Here is a 16025-nt window from a genome sequence, read left to right on the forward strand (position 1 = left end):
TAAAATGTAAAAAAGCATGTGTGTTTATACACGAAACATGAAAGAAGAACTTAAATCTTCAGCTCATGGATGGATTATCAGTGTCAGGCTGAGGGGTTGTGAAAGACCATGAGTTTGGGAATTAGTTGTCGTAGTAATATGGAAGTAATTTATTACTTCTCGACATCAGTTAAGCTTTTGTGAGCTCGCGACTTGTTACATTTGCTGCCCATGAAAACAATCATACAGCTGCACAGGTGCTGTCTTCCTCTGGCATGCAAATTAAGCAGGGCGTGAGCCTTAGCATTTTTCGTACTGGTCACTATTTCAATAAACTCCTCTTTACTGGAGAAGGAGAACTTCTTCACTTCTGAGCACACCAATAGACAGCAGAAAAAGGGAAAATAGGAAAAAAGGGTAAACATTAGTCAGATAAGCCAACATGATCTATGACCATTATTGATCGATAATTAGCTCATTCCAGGTTTGAGTTTAAGTTTGCTGGACATCAATAGCTGCAGAGCCACTCTCAGTCTCTCTTTTCTTCCTGTGAACTGAACTGCCTGAGATATAGTGTTAGACAAAGCCTTTGCCCCATTGATTACTATTTCACTAACGCGGTAGTCACTCAATCTACCAGCTATCACCCAGATCATAGAGCATCTTCCCCCCTCTGATTTGGAAACTTTGCACAGAATGTCTTCCAAACAATAGGTGCCAGCTTTGAGTCCTGACAGGAGGAAATTGTGTTATTAGATATCGTTTACCAAATGTGGCCTTTGCTCTTTCAATGTGACATTTAGCACTTCTCCTAATGTCTCTGTTGGAGCTGTGATGGATATAAATCCACCTCCATAAAACTTCTTTATTTGATTTCATTCTTTAAAGGTTTGAAGAAGGTTCTCTGTACAAACTGTTCCTTTTGCATATTTATTGAACACACTACATTCTCAATGTTATGAAAGTTTTATCCTCCATATTACAAAGGTCATTTCTTTCCATAATGCTGGTTGTTTAAATGGGAAAATGGTCCGCTGCTTCAAATGACTTGTGGGCCTTGATTGTTTTCTTCTATTTTCTTATCAATGCCATTCTCACTTCTGTAAGTTAACATCACAGGACATCCCAAGATAAGCTCTTCTTTTTCTTTCTTGACTTATTATTGCATACCATCTCCTGTAATCTCAAGAAAATGTTGAGGTGAAGGATCTAATGGAGTAAAAAAAAATAAAATAAAAAAAACCATGTTGAATGTATCTATCTATCTATCTATCTATCTATCTATCTATCTATCTATCTATCTATCTATCTATCTATCTATCTATCTATCTATCTATCTATCTATCTATCTATATATCTATCTATCTATCTATCTATCTATCTATCTATCTATCTATCTATCTATCTATCTATCTATCTATCTATCTATCTATCTATCTATCTATAACATGAATATATTTCTAAAGCTGGATTACTATTTTTTTCATTTACAGATGCGTATGCCTTTATCTCGGCATTTTCTTGTCAAATTATGTCTCAGAACACTTTAATTCACTGTGTGTGAAATGGCAGCTGTGATGTAGTTTCTGTTCATAATCCATCTACTGTGGAGTTAATCACAAAAAAATTATAGTGTACTCAAATGCAAGTTTTGGACTGTGGGAGGAAACCACAGTATCCAGAGGCAATGTCCAGCATGCAAATTCTACACAGAGGCTTCAATCCTGTGACTTTTTCACAAGAGTGCGAAAATGACACCAGCAAAAAAGTCATCTTATTGTTCTAATGTCCAAAAACATTACATATTTATTTGTGGCACATGCTGAGAGGAGATTTGCATGCACATACTTGCAATGCCAAGTTTTGTAAATTTTGTAAGTGAAACAGTGAAGGAAAAAAATCCCCCACAAAGAACACAATACAGCCCTTTAGAGCACATAACCCTTACTTCTGTGGTAAATGAACATATGCCTTTGTATTTGTATTCATTTTAAATGTTTTTGCTTATGCATATTTAATGAGCATTTTAGGTGCATTATTTTTAATGCACACACACACCAGCATGATGCATAATTTAAGACCAGACAAATAATGATCATTTCTGCAAATTTTAACCCAGTGGAGAGAATTTTAGAAAATAAATAATCATAAATATTAGCACAGATGTATTGCGTATACACAATATTTTCACGAAGGGAGTCACTGTGCTTAATGTGAGAGGAACCTGCAGGAGGCAACGTAACTGGCAACACGAAATTCAAATGGCCTTATAAACAATACAAAGAATCCCACGTGGTGTCTGCGATCCTCACACAGCACATATAGCAAGCAGGTTTAGACACTTATCATGCGCATATAAAGATGCATATAGACTACATGACTTTTAGAACTGAGTAATATAGGGAAGAAAGAAAGAAAGAAAGAAAGAAAGAAAGAAAGAAAGAAAGAAAGAAAGAAAGAAAGAAAGAAAGAAAGAAAGAAAGAAAGAAAGAAAGAAAGAAAGAAAGAAGGAAATAATCGATAATGACGTGGCCCTCCATCACATTTTATTCGTCTCTAGGGATCCATAAAATGGTGTTTTCTTAAAGAACGACACAAGAGGAAGATTCCAGCAAAACTGTATTGAATTCCTAATATGTCACTTTCAGAATATGGTTTCCAAAAGGAAATGAAAACAAAGAACAGCACCAACAAGTGGACAGTGTTTTCAGTGTTTCTGCCAATTCCATAAAGATGGACATTGTCGTGCAAATGCAAAACTTTTCGGACACAAAAACAATCTGTTTTCACTTGAAAGGTTGAAAACCGACAAAATACAACCACATTTAAAGTGCAATCTATTTATGTAGGCATGCAATTTAAGACCAATGGTGCATAGAGTCACTTGTTACATTTCTCTTTCAGACATGTCCAACCAGTGTGACCATTCCCCTCTGACACAGACGTCATCACTTTCTCACACCTATCTCACCATACAGATGGTTGCATGTCAAAACCATAGCAGATCAGCAGCTTGTAATACACAAAGACCAACAACCGTGCTGCATTTATATTCACTTAATACCCAATTTATTCTGTTTGTCTTTGCCATGTCTACACGAGGACCCAGTATTGTAGCTTGCACCTCTGCAAAACATCTAAAACTCAAATAGTGGTGGGGGGAAGGTATTTGACGTCCATGTGGTCCTCACCGTGTCGTTGTTGTTTGTGTGCATGCGTGTCCCCGAGCAGTGCTGGAGCTAATCTGATTGGGATAGCGCTGTGTCCATGTCAGCGCAGACAGACAGCTTATTGTCGTCAACCTCTGGCCCTGACACATGCCCTCCTCTCTCTCTCCCCCACTCTGTCTGATTGTCTCATCACTCCTCGTGTGCCGTGACTCCCACCTGACGTCCAGACAGGCCTCAGCCACTCGCAAGCTGGATAATCAACCTCCTGTCAGTATACTGTCAATATCATCCACCAGCAAAGTGGACCCGGACACACACACACACACACACACACACACACACACACACACACACACACACACACACACACACACACACACACACACACACACACACACACACACACACACACACACACACACACACACACACACACACACACACACACACACACACACACACACTATACAGCCCTCAGTCTTCTCTGCCCTTTCTATACTGTATATCTTGAAAAACATCATGGACAAACCTCAGCTCAGTGGCACCGAATTAAAAAAATTATTTTAATCAACCTTCAGAGTTTTTGCTCCAAATGAAGCACGCACACACACACACACACACACACACACACACACACACACACACACACACACACACACACACACACACACACACACACACACACACACACACACACACACACACACACACACTTATAGATAAGCTTAAGCTTAGTTTACAGCCTTTTGTTTCTTATTTTTGTATCTTTAATGTTCAAGTATCTCATACCATTAATTATTAAATAATATTGCCCATGTAGCTGCTATCTATGTTTGAATTGAGAACATAAAACCCCCCCGTAGATTTTGTTTCCAAATACTGAATTTCTCTATCCTGCTGGCTCCAAGCATGTCTACATGTTATTGTCGCTTGTTTCAGTTGCTTTTGTTGCTCCTTTCTAATATGATATTCATTGGGATTGTCAATAAATTCACTCCATAAATCAGTTTTATCCGGAAACCACTAACGCCATATAAAAATACTGACAAATGTAATGTTACTTAATAGTTGTGTGCTGTGCTGCAGAGGTTAGCAGGCCCAGCTTCTGTGCTTCATTTGAATTGTCTCCTGAGTCCTGTGTACTGAACCTGGGACCACGGCGTCCACCTCCTCCACTGATCCAGCAATGACAGCATCCGCCCCCGCACCCCTCCAAGTCTGCATCTTTCCCAGAGTTCCCCTGGTGCCTGGCCACACTCCTGCCCCAGGAACAGCAGCCCCTCCCCCCCCCCCCCCCCCCGGGTGGGCACTCATCTGACTGTCAGCCTCCACGACAACCTCCGTCCTGCCGCCATCCTAGAAGCACAAGTGCTGCCACTTCAGGCAGTTATCTCCATATGTTTTGATATTGGAGGAGCCAATTTTCTGACTTTGACACTCACATCGTGGCGTGATGTTGCCCTCGTAAGACTGGCACAAACACTCATGCCCTCGGTACCACCATGGGAAGCCAAGACAGAGAGCTGACAGCTTTATGAAATGTACAGTGCCAGTCGAAGTCTGATTCCTCTGAGAATGACCGAGTGACCTTAAGTAACTCTAGTCTAGACAGAAGAGGCCTGCAGCAGTGAGAGGTTACTCTGCAGAGCCATCACAGTTTAGAAACTCTGTGAGTAAACTTGTACATTTGTGTTTTGGTGTCCTGTTGGTCCTGGTGCTGCGTTCATGAAGTCTGACAGCGAAGAGGCATCATAAATGCATTGAACAGAAAAGAAACTACTAATAAACAAAGGCATGGACTTTTAGGGGCCTTTCACATTCGGATAGTCCAGGGCTCGGTCAACTTGGCAGGGACGGGAGCCGAAAATTTGGTTAGGGTGGTGTAAACATTCACTTTTAAGAGTGGATGATCAAACCACCTGGAAAATGTCAGGCAATCACAACAGCTGCTGGTTATGTGGCCCTGTCGCTGGAAACAATCACTGACCAGAGAGGAAGTAAAGAAGCAACACCACTCACTGATTGATCCAGACTGAACCACTTGAGCCCGTGGTGGTTAGGCTCGTTAGCTTGTAGCTCATGGGTAGCCACAAACAACCATGATATACAGTCTTCAGGCCATATATCAATGAACGTTTTTCTCACTACATCTTCTCTACTGCTTCCTCACTCCTCCACATCTGCCCGCAAGACATTTTCCAACTTTTTCTTTCCACGTCTGCTTCTTCTGATTCACGTGGTTAGTTTTGGTTGCTTACTAGCCATAATGCATTGCACACCACATCACGTCCTCTCCCTTCGTCCTCTCACCCCACGAGCTGGAAAGATCTTTTGTAAAGGAACCAAGACCCACGATTTCAAGAGGACTAGAGATCGCTTGTTCGTTCGGTTCCGACTCCGCGGGCGTGTTCTCGTCGCCCAAACGAAACAGCTTTTCTCTGAAGAGAATTCCAACCTGGTTCACATAGGGGATTGTGAAGATGCCCTTAGGCCCCGGTTATACAAGAATGTAATGAAAACAAATGAAAATACATCTTTTTTTTGTTTTCGTTTCAGACAAGTTTCACGTTTACAGTTCCTTTAGCAATGTTTTGAAAACCACACACACATGTGGGCAGATCATGTAGAACATTTTGAGATTGCTCAACAGACATGGAACATGAAACTCAAAACATCAAAACTAATACATGAAAGATCATGACAGAGCCACTGCTCTACTGATACCTGACCAGACCTGTCTCATTGTTGGTTTATTAGATCTTGCAAACCTAACAATAAAACTTGTGATAAATAACTAAGGCTTTGTTTACATATAACAACTTTTTCAAGTGAAAGTGGGAAACTTTCCTTGCATTTTGGGTGTCTGCATTCCCAACAATGGTGCTCGGTGCCACTGAAAATTCAACTTTTTGAAAATGGTGCTCAAGGTGGAACTTTTCAAAAGCGCTCCAACACTGTGAAAAAGACAACTTTACTGAAACTTAAAAAAAATTATAAAAAAAAAAAATCGCAAAAATTACGATATAATTTCACTTGAAATGTTGCCTGAACACGGCTTCAATCTTTCCTCAACAGCTGCTTCTTCTAGAAGCCCCCTAATTGAAGACCATAATTGGGAAAATGTTACATTACTTTCGAGCTTGTTGTTTTTAGTGGGAAACCGTTTGGGTGGCATTTGCACTATCAGTGACATTTTGAATATCCAGCACAGCGCTACTGTATATCTAACCAGATGTTGATCTGTACAATCGTGCATCAGTGTTCTTTAGGTGGGAGAATGAATACCACCAGGCTGTGCTTCCACCAGGGAGCGAGAACAGAAAATGAAAGGAGCCGCAGCAAGAAAGGCAGTAAAAGTGCGGCAATGGACAGATGGACAGGGAGCTTTTTCATTTAAACATCATCACCATCCTCATCATCCATGTCAATTCCATCCGCTGGGGACCGGCTGCTCAGTGGGAAGATGATGTCTCCACTCCACAGAGAAATGGCCATCAGAGACTCCACTCTCTGCTGCAGTTCTTCTCCTGACACAGTTATAAACACCATCTTTCCTCACTTATGCATAGCATTACAGCCGTGATCAACGGTACACTTTAAACAAGGCCCATCCCCACGCAGCTCCTTTTTTATCAAGCTATTTTTTGCTCCTTGGGGTTTGGGTAATGCATCCCAGCTCAATTATCTCAAAATATTATGTATATGCATGTTTATTCTCTCTGTTTGGAATGATAGACTGTTAGTGCAATCTTTTTAATATGCAAACCACCCTTGTCAACCAAGCTGGGATTGAGAGGCTACCAATTATTCGGCATCAGACAGTGGAGATGATTATCTAGGTGAGGGACTTGGTTCATCCTTAGCAGCTAGGAAGTGGTGTATTGATTGGCCATCAGGGAGCTAATAACACAAGGTTATCTACATGTAGCATGAGACAGTCTCCCTACTTAATAGAGCAGTCCTATCTGGATTTAATATGTCCTCATAGCACAGGGCCAGGCAGCAGAGGAAGCGGCGTGCATCTTCCAAAGCCTAACAAAGGTCACCGTATCGTAAAAGCATCAGCAGAGAAACAGTGGGATTATACACGGTGCCATCATAGCTTTGTTTTACGGTGTCATTGGGTGACTCTCACTGCTTGTATTGATCACTGAGGCGCAGATCATTTATAGATGGTACGTTTATACTATCAGTGCTACCCGAAGGAAAAGGGAAAGTATCTAAACTAGAAATGATGGAAAGACAAACTTTCAGGTTACCCGTTGCTGTTGGTTTCATGTAGTGTGAAACGAAATGAACTTTTATCATTATTATACACAACTACAATGGCATTGTGGGTAATTTTCTCTCTCAAGAAGAATATATAATAGAACATTAAATCTGAATAAATTGGTATATTTTAAATATGCTGTCTTGAAAGATGCCTCTATTTAGGCCTAATCTGTCACATGTCAATGTAATGCCTATAATTGCTTATTTTGCCATATTATCCAGTCCTGTAGTGTTTTCTTTAATTTGCACTTCATGTGGTTGGATTTGACAATTTAAATTACAATTTTAGCTTTTAGCGTAAACAAATCTGATGCTTGATTTCAAAGAAAGCTTGGAAGAGACTTCTAATCTTTATTTAAGGATGCCAAATGCATTGAGGTGTTCCCTTTTTGGTTGTATATTATAAAATGTGGGTGAACGGAACTTGATTTGTGAGGTTTTTTTATATATATTGTGAACATGATGGGTACTGATGACTTTAATTGGTTGTTCTATTTTACCATAGGACAACCAATTATAACAAAAGTGTCCAAACAATTCAATTCAGTAAATCTTTATTTCTATAATGCCAAATACATCACAGTCATGTCAGTTTTACTGTTCATGAGCAAACAGAAGAGTTGAAGGAAAGAAAAAACTCGCTGTCAACAGGAAGAAATCTGCAGAACCAGACTCAGTGGAGGAGAATTTCTGCAGAACCAGACTTGGGAGGAGATTTTGTTTGGATTGGATTTTGGGGATAGAAGGAGAGAAATGGAGAGCAGAGAGACAAATTGTGGAGAAGTATTCAAACCCTGGTTTGACATGACTGTGCTGTATTTTGCACTATAGAAATAAAATGAATTGAGATTTCAGCATTCGCATCAGGTTTATTTTAACTCTCTTCAACTGTATACACGAGCCTGCAATGAATCAACTACAACTTTCAAAGAAAAAAATAGTTGCTGAATTTAAAGAAAAAGCGGTGTTTCATTCTCTTGAGTTTGAAAATAATCGCAAATAGAAATAGGAGGCATAGTTTCACTTGAAGGTAGCGAGTGACCTAATTTGCCTGATTTTACTGTATGGTGTTTCTAGATATCTTTGCAAAGGTACCTTAAATAATTGTATTGACTCAATAAAATTGTGGCTGTTGAAAGGGCTGGCTAAATGGTTTGTAGTTGTTCTTAGCCTTGAGCGTCGGTCTATTGTGGTGATGTCAAAGGTATCAAAACTAAGACAAAATCTGCTCTTTATTCCAGTTTTTTAGGCTCAATACGATGTACCTCAATAAACAATCTACATTCCACTTTGGGGATAAAAAAAACAAAAAACAAAACACTTTTCTGGGGATAAGGAGCATAAATAAGTCTCATATCTATTTAAATCATGCCACTCACTGTCATAAACAAGCCCAGCAGTAGGAGCATCATGTGCACAGTGTCATAATGCGTGAGGTTGTCTTGGCACAGTGATCTGTTGTCTCAACATAAATCACAATGGCAGGAGAGAGAGGGGGGATAGGGGGGGTGGGTTGGGGTGGTATAGAGAGGCTTTCTCATGAGAAATCAGTGTGACCTCAAACACAACGTTCCCCATTCCCATTTCAGGTCATGGTCGACACTTGTAGACACATAATTCCTCTTTCTCCATCACTTTTCAGAATAAGCATGACTGAGATATATTATACAAATATAAATACAAACTTATATAAATGCAGAAACAGTGAAGACCAGGAAAATGAAGGTCAGAAAGAAGAAGAGAGTTCAAGTTTTGGCTCTGTGTGTATCTATGCACGTGAAGGTGTACGATCAGGGCGGCAATTTCAACCCGCGGCTGGCGGAGTAATCTTAGCGGCGGGATATTAGTCAGTCTGTTTCAAAGTGCTGCATTGTCTCTCAGGCTAAGAAACATTGGGAACCATGGAATAAAAGATTACCCGAGCAGAGTTCAAGGTTTTGGTGTGGAAATACTCAGGGGAGGCCGAGCGCACTGTGAGCCCCAAAGATTACATTTCAGTCCTCGACTCAGTCAAAAGCTCGCCAGATGGAACAGGAAATTGTGTCGCTGTCAGTGAAAATGCGCAGAGAGAAATGTAAATGGCCCTCTCGGTAACGGACGCCTCATATGCAACCCCGGTGGTGTCCCTTGGGCTCTGCCTGTCCACCACGTCCATCTTGTGTCAAATCTCTGGTTTTAATACTGGATTGGGCTGGGAGGGGGCTGCGTTCGTGTGTGTTTGTGCATGAAACTATGCAGGCTTGTCCAGCGTAGTAAGCAGGCCATACAGGAAAACTCATGCATACTTTTCTATGTTTTTTTTTATTTTTTTAAGGAAATTAATTGAAACATGATTCTATTAGCGCCTTCAGTTTTGAATGAAGGCACAACAAAAAGTGAATGTGTGATCACGACATGAAACAAGAGCGGGCCAGACGGAGAGAGCGAGCGAACACATCAATCCTGTTAGCAGACTGACATTGTTGAACACAAACTACCGCCATCGCTAAAATGAAAGCCTTCATGTTCAAAGTCTGTCTTCGACTTTGACAGTTTCATTTCAGCAATACAGTCAGACAAAACAAACACATTTAAAGGAAACAAATGACAACCACTGAGAATTCCTTCTGTCGGGTCCCAATCCAAAGACTGCAAACATCAGTCCTTTACTTTACACTATAACTTCAAGAGGACCTTGATAAATTAATGGTCTGATCATTTTCCTGATATTTAATAATCATGTCTGCAATATCCTGAGAACAAATGAACAAGTAATCCCAGTTTTGTGCACCGGGTGGCAGGGTGAGTCATTTATTCAACCACATAATTAACTGGCAAGCTGCAGGTGCATATGCCACTACTTTATGTTTGGAAGTTGTAAGGTTTAAAAGCAAGGCATGGACTAATGACAAGTACGAGTACTAACCTTTAGCTAATTGAAGATACTGAGTAAGTACCAATACATATTAAAAGCCATTAAGCCTAATCTATGCTCCATACACAAATGATACATGAAGGATATGTTTTGTGATGAACCACCTCTGCACAGCCTCTGTGTCGATTCTGTCAAGGCTCCAGGATACGACTGCACCTGCAGTACACATAGCGCAGTGCGTAGCATCTATCTATGCACTGTGCTATGTGTAACGTAAACTATAGACTGAGGGACTGAGCTCGCTGATAAATGGTATCAGTCAGACTTTAATCTTGTTTAGCATGTAGCATCACTGGTGTATGAGCTCCAAAACTCTTTAGCATGTAGCATGTAGCATGTAGCGCAGCTTGGAGTAAAATCCCCCTGATCACTGAGCAGTTAACTGCTGAGCGACATTGTTCTAACTTTGCTGGTCCAAATGTCTCTGATTAAGTCGCTGGTGTTGTACTAACTATCTTTTTCCTCCTCTTGATATTTTGTCAGAACATAGTCTGTCTTACTTTAGTCATTCTCATTAATATTAAGAAAAATCTCCAAACCGCCGACGTCACTTGTCCTCTTGGATGAAATCACGTAATACTCGCTGGGTTCTATCAGGGAGCTTTGACAAGTACTTTGTGCAGTATTAGACCTGATACCCAATTCTGGTATCGGTGCATCCCTAGGAAAAAACCACCACCATGTCATCCATTGTAATGCCATAAGCATGGGCTTTATAGCATCTTATCTAGTCAAAACCTTTTATTGCAGACTAATACTATAATCATGTTTACCTTGAGCTGGGGAGGACGCTGCAATTCAAAGTATAACTCACTCTGAAAAGGACACTTCACCTCCATTCACTACATTCAATAAATTGTTGGTATAAACCACTGTTATGGACCGTAGTGGGTAATCAGTAAAGTGTATATTCACAGATTAATGTGATGAGCCTGTGTCTGTAGTAAGGAGACCGGGAGCGGTCTCTGGGAAGAGCACGGTAGGTCGTGTAGCAAATCAGGCCTCTGGGCTTTATTGTGAATCAGGTATTACTACCAGCGCTCTATCCAAAACACACAGAGGTAGAGACAAAGAAGAAAAAGAGAACAATTTATCAATGCAAAGTTAATAACATCCATTTGAATCTAACTAAAAATCAATATTTCATTACCAAATTGTTAGCGGGAATGAAGAAGGATTGGGGAAGTCGGGGTGGCCGTGGTGGGGAAGAGGCGTTGGGCAGTTCGATGGGGAAGACGGGATGATTCATGAGGCCATCAGGCCAAAGAGGTGGGAGGGACAGAGAGATGGAAGGAGGACAAAAGGGGAGGGCGGTGGAAAAACTTAGAGAGGGGTACGCTCACCAATGACCTTGGTGACAAGGGGAAAAATATATAGAAGAAAATGAAAGTAACTGTCATGTGCCCACAGGTCAGAATCGGCTTATAAATCACAGAAAGGAGAAGATGCAGTGTGTACGTGTTGGACTGTGTGTGTGTGTGTGTGTGTGTGTGTATGTGTGTGTGTGTGTGTGTGTGTGTGTGTGTGTGTGTGTGTGTGTGTGTGTGTGTGTGTGTGTGTGTGTGTGTGTGTGAGTGCGTGTGTGTATGTGTGTGTGTGTATACATATATATAAATATATACATGTATATATACAGAGAGATCCTGAAAAGCAAGCTATAGCCACCATGGCCAGTAGTGCATTAGTGCATTAAACCCTAATGCTCAGGTGACAATATGAGAAGATGAGGAGAATCTCAGAGGGTAAAGTTCAGTAGGAAAACATCCGATACAATCAGTTATAAAGCAGTGACAATTTTCATCTCGGATACAAAAAAAACTAAAGAAAATCACATACAAAACAAATCAGAAAAGCACATGAAATAATAGTTCTTCCATAGAAAGCAATGTGTTTTGTTTTTTCATTATCAAAAGGTTAAACTATGACGGCATACTGTAATCAGTTTGGATATTGAACTCACCTCCTTCATCCACTTTCTTTTTCTTTTCGCATCACTTTCTCTCTACACTCTGCGCATGTTTGCATCTGTTCATATTTACGCAAGGACAGCCTTTGAAATTTGTAGTTATACAGTAGTTGTTGTTCCTGGTTTGTCTATGTGTACATTTCTTCCACACAATCACTTTTTTATGGATCAACTTTTTCTTTTCCTTTCCTTCTCATAACCATAAACCTCAGGAAAAACTTAAAAACTCAAAAACTGTAAGGAATACCGAGACATTTCAGTTTTTGTTGAGGCTAAACGATCTAAGACATACTCATGTTCAGACATTATGATAAATTACATTGATGAAAGCTTTGGAGATATAATGAATATCTTGTGGTTCAGAGATCATGATGATAAATAATTTGGACTAAATTCAGACTAAATAAATCTGAACACACAAAATAAAACCTAAATCAACAATATTAACTCGGGCCAAATTGAATTTTGATCATTTTTTCGTGGGGCAGACGTGAAAACGATAAAGCAATTCCCTCGTTATGTTTTCCTTTGAGCTCTGCCATAAAATGTGCAACCCGAATAAGGAAATGAAAATGCAGCTTGAATGAACTTTTTTGAGTCAGATAATGCAGCTATATCCTTGAAATGAAAAAAGCATTTTCATTTTCAAATTTGACATTTCAAAATGAATTTTAGTCACAATTTGCTTGAGTGTCTTTTGAAAATTAAATCTTAATCATTATTTTCTTATTCATTTTAATTAAGAATAAGTAGCCTTTTAGAAGAAAATGAAAATACAGTTTGGGTGATTAATAATAAATTTTTATTTATGAGTCAAAAAAGGCAGTTTAATCTGAAAATGAAAAATTATTTCTGTTAATACATTTCAAATAGATTTTGAGCCATATTGGCGTCCATAAAAACCATGGTAGGTGCGCTACCCTCTGTTCCTGCATGAGATTACACCTCAATTTGACAGATTTAGTAACCCTTCATGTGAGTTACAGATCGGTAACTGTAATTTGGACAATGAGATAACTGGAAGTAACAGACTGTGGTGGATACAAGCTACGTAAGAAAAGACGAGCAATGAGGAGCCCGGATGATGACTCTTGAGTTTGTTGGCATTCAGGATGTGGTGAACCAGATTCCCAGCGTGCAACCAAATAAGGCATTTGACCAATCGTAAGAGCTAACAAACAAATCCCATTATGTATAAAATTCTTCAAGCAAGACAAGTAATACCAATGAATGGAAAATACTGTCCGTCTTCACTCTGAGGTAAGCACCACGGGTTCTTGTTAGAATTCACTAACTGGCCATTACTGTGGGGTCAAGTCAACTCATTGATCCCATTTTCATCAATCCCACAGTGAACTATATTACGAACACAAGAAGTGTTACAATCAAGAGTAGTGTCAATTAAGTCATTGAACACTACCCAACGGTTTCCCTATCGTCAGTGTTTCAGGTGCCTCTTTCAAGCCTGCCATTGTCTTGAGCATCACAGCACCATCAGGAAGGTCCTTCATGTTATACTTGTAAGGAAACAGTCTGTTCCTTTAATGCATGTTAGTGGGTTCACCATCATATTCACAACACCTGATATCATGGCACCCACCTTGATAGGACAGCAAAAGCAGTAACCCAATGCTGACAGTTTGGAGTCAAACGTGAACATTATATTCTTTGTAAAAGCAGAGTTTTAGGCAGAGCTGTTCCATTAGCTCATCCTCACCTTGGGGAAGTGTCATTGAATGTATACAAGGTTATCCTTCAGTAATTGGCAATTAATTCCAAATCAAAAGTACTAAACAGAAAGCTTTATGAGATACTCCAGAAACATTCCTATTTGTGATGTGTTTAATATGCAGCCTCACAATATATGTACCTGATGGGTGGGAGACCATATGGATGTTTATATCATGATTCACATAATGATGATTATGTTGAGTTTGGTGTAATTACTTTACCGGAGATCATCGTACTTGACAGATATCACAATGTTTCAAATGAAAGTGAAGTGGGAAACAACAGCCACAGAATGATTAGAACTGACAACTATTTCAGCTCGCACCTAATTGACAATTTTCATATGACAGTTTTTATGGGCTAAAATCATCAGGATGGGAGTGATTTTCATTAAATCGGCTTAATTAGACTGTGAGTCGAGCTTTGCGTGCGAGCAGAATCAGGTATGTGAGATGTCGCGTGCATTATTGTGTAGGTGGCTTCAAGTTTTTATGACAGTTAAAAACCAGAGACAACGTCCAGCCCGGAGGCTTTGAAGTCACACAGTACGGACAAACGGCTCTGAGTCGTCTGGAAGGCAAAGACTTGCCAAAGACACGTCCCTGTCACGGGTTCATCGACTCCAACTCGTTTGTCTTTGCACCTTATCCCCGCGCTCCACAGCGAGGAGGTGCGTCTTGTTTTGACAGTGTTCCAGATTGTATGCACATCAGGTGACAATTAAGACATAACAACATAAATTGTCTGCTGTCACATCCAGTTTACTTTTATACTCTGACGCATTTCCCTCCAATCCAAAAAAACACACGCTCACAATAAAAACGGGATTTTTGGATTGCATCAAATTAACACCAGCACTTCCTTCCACTTCTTCATCCCGTTCGCATTCACCTGTAATGAGCAATTACAGTGAGGTAGGCTCCATCTGTAAGAGGTATATGTGTGAGTGTGTGTGTGTGTGTGTGGGTGTGTGTGTGTGTGTTTCACATCCGACTGTGACTTCCTTCACCCCACTTACCACGGCACATTTCAAACAATCCAAATATGGCACGTGTGCTCTAAATAATTCAGCCACTGCTAACATTAAAACACTGTTAACACGCTAGAATAATTAGTTATGCTTGCCTGACATGTTTGCATCTTTAATAATTAATGCATTTGTCTTAATTAACAGCAACAGTATTTTAGCCTTGTTTCTTCTTTCTCCAGAAAATAACGTGGAAGGGAGTTACGCTATAAATATTAATAAGACACTCCTATTAAGAGCCCCAGATAATGGGCCTTTTGGGTGATAAGTAATATTTGAACCCAAAAGTGATGAGGTAAATTCTGCTTGTCACTTTCTTGTTGTAAACTGGTATATTTGCTGTAAAGATTCTTAACGATTTACTTTGATAAGATATACAATATATAAGTGAAAGTTGAATGATTATAGTCACCGGGGCTTGAAAAGGTTATTGCAACTTTGGAGACTATCTCTGGATTGCCATTGTTTTTAAAGATCGCAACACTAGAAATAATACAAATATTTGACAAATATTTTGATTCAATAATTAAGATTTAACAATAAAGTCAATTGCATAATTAGAAATCTCCTAAAGATGGCATGTTGTTGCAGTTTTACAGCAAATGGTCGAAGCACCATTATCTGCTTTTGATTCAGACAGGTCAGCGGTAACACTGCCAGATATTCCATAGCACATGGTTTTTCACTGTGATGCCAACAATTCTAATCTATTATGTAATTGTATAGGGTCAAATATAATTTTGTTTGAAATAAACAGTAGGTGTTCCTACTTACATTGAATCACCTATACTAATTTTAGACATGATTGGGGGAGAGATGAGATTTCAAAAATACACCTTTGTGCAGATAATACTGTCATATATTCATGTGCCTCTTCAGTTAAACAAACTACAGTGCTATATCTCCCAGTCAGGTTTTGTTGGTGTTGAGCAATAACAGGCAGGGTGACACTCAGCTGGACTAAAG

The sequence above is a fragment of the Blennius ocellaris genome (genome assembly GCF_963422515.1).
Source record: "Blennius ocellaris genome assembly, chromosome: 1".
Lineage (NCBI taxonomy): Eukaryota > Metazoa > Chordata > Actinopteri > Blenniiformes > Blenniidae > Blennius > Blennius ocellaris.